The following is a 2554-nucleotide window of genomic DNA, read 5'->3' as shown; positions in this document are numbered from 1 at the left end:
TTTCCTTCTTTAGCAAAAGGGGCGGGGCTAATCTGGCTGCCGATTGGTCACGCGGTGCGTCCGGGGGCGGAGCGGAAATGTCAGGAAGAGAAAAGGATACATTTACCACATATGTACTGATGACTAAGACAACGCGTTGTGGTTAATCCTTGCGTAATAAAGCTAGTACGGTATCATGCATCATGGAAAAGAGATGACTTTCAGACAGACAGACAGTCCACCACAAAGTTCCGTCAGTGTCAGGACTTCTGTTCTTAAAGTCTCGGAGCGTGAGCGAGGCGACTTTGCTGGACCAAAGGATGATACAAAACTCACAGGACAGCCACAAATATCTACTGTAGTGATAATGCAGAAACAACAGCAAAATAATCTTAGAAGGAGAACAGTCATTTTCTTTAATCACAGGTCTATCGTTAGAGGATCTTCATTGTATAGTCTGCTAAATGACATTAATGTAATGTAACATTTAAATAATATTGGCTGACTTTTTTGCGTGGTCAATCAGATATAATTCAGTTCAGCTAGCACAGGGGTGTCCAAACTGATCCATAAAGGGCCGTGTGGCTGCAGGTTTTCATTCCAGCCATGCAGCAGCACACCTGACTTGGCTCGTTCAATCAACTGAACTGTCTTCACACAGTCAAATACTTGCAGCCACACCCACCCTTGATTAAAGGGTGGGTGTGTCAGTTGATTGAATAAGCCAAATCAGGTGTGCTGTTGCATGGCTGGAATGAAAACCTGCAGCCACACGGCCCTTTATGGATCAGTTTGGACACCCCTGTTGATACTGAACGAGTTGAAGACGAGTGTATTGGTTAGCACTGTCGCCTCACAGCAAGAAGGTCCTGGGTTCGAGTCCAGCAGCCAGCGAGGGCTTTTTTGTGTGGAGTTTGCATGTTCTCCTCGTGTCTGCGTGGGTTTCCTCCGGGTGCTACGGTTTCCCCCACAGTCCAAAGACATGCAGGTTAGGTTAATTGGTGGCTCTAAATTGACCGTAGGTGTGAATGGTTGTTTGTCTCTGTGTCAGCCCTGCGATGACCTGGTGACTTGTCTAGGGTGTACTCTGCCTCTCACCCATAGTCAGCTGAAATACAGTGCCTTGAAAAAGTATTCATACTAGTGCTGTCAAGCGATTAAAATATTTAATCGCGATTAATGTCGCGACTGTCATAGTTAACTCGTGATTAATCGCAATTTAATTGCACATTTTTGTTACATGAAAAACCATTGTAATTCTCTTATCAGCATAAAGTGAATGAGCTTGCTTTATACCAATGTTTTTTTTTTTTTATTGCAAAGCATAACACGTCTTGACACAGCCACTGCAAAGTGAAACCTAAGCCAAGCACCGGTGCTAGCAAAAGAACCATGAGTGAAGTGATCTACTGCTTGAGTTAGTCTACAACTTTAATCAGAGAGACAGGTTACACAGTGACGGTAGGCTTGACATGCTTGATTATAATATAAAGTACACTATTATATTAACTTTAAGTTGTTCGTTGATAAATATTGCATTGAATCTGATCTTTACTGTTTCAGCTCACTTAACACATTTTGTACTTTTAAACTTTCTGCCTGTTGATGCGTCGCGCTGTCCAATCAGAGGCAGCCAAATTTGCATATTACAGGAAAGATTTCTGGGATAGCATTGAGTTTACAGTTCAGAGGGATCTGGCTTCTTTAGACGCTGTCTTCTTAAAACTGAATAAATATTTAAAAAGCGCCAAATGAGCCAGTCTTTTGAACGGCTCTTTTCAAAGAACGGATCACAAAGATGCGGATCCCATCAAAGAGCCATAAATCCCATCTCTACTAGCGCGCCCTGCCTGCGCTGGTTCTTTGGGGGAGGAGGGCAGAGGACTCTGGCTGTGCGGGCCGTGGCATTACAGTCTAGCTGCTATCGGTTTTCTAAGCAAAGTCTCTGTTCCAAGTTCCTGGCAGTTTCAAAAGCTTATGAAAAACCTACATCATGTCACAGAGCGTTAATCTTGCGATAAAAAAATTATCGCCATTAAAATTGAGTCAAGTTAACGCGTTAATAACGCGACATTTTTGACAGCACTAATTCATACCCCTTGAACTTTTTCACATTTTTCCACCTTACAACCACGAACTTAAAAGTTTTTTATTGAGATTTTATGTGATAGACCAACACAGAGTAGCACATAATTGTGAAGTGAAACGAAAATGATAAATGGTCTTCAAAATTTTAAACAAATAAAAATCTGAAAAATGTGGTGTGCATTAGTATTCAGCCCCCCCCCCACGTCAATACTTTGTAGAGCCACCTTTTGCTGCAATTACAGCTGCAAGTCTTTTGTGGTATGTGTCTACCAGCTTTGCATATCTAGACACTGAAATTTTTGCCCATTCTTCTTTGCAAAATAGCTCAAGCTCAGCCAGATTGGATGGAGAGCATCTGTGAACAGCAATTTTTAAGTCTTGCCACAGATGCTCAATGGGATTTAGGTCTGGACTTTGACTGGGCCATTCTAACACATGAATATTCTTTGATCTAAACCATTCCATTGTAGCTCTGGCTGTATGTTTA

This window comes from Neoarius graeffei, chromosome 24 (assembly GCF_027579695.1).
Source record: "Neoarius graeffei isolate fNeoGra1 chromosome 24, fNeoGra1.pri, whole genome shotgun sequence".
In the NCBI taxonomy this organism is placed as follows: Eukaryota; Metazoa; Chordata; class Actinopteri; order Siluriformes; family Ariidae; genus Neoarius; species Neoarius graeffei.
The sequence above is the reverse complement of the archived record's forward strand: the minus strand, read 5'-3'. Positions refer to the sequence as shown.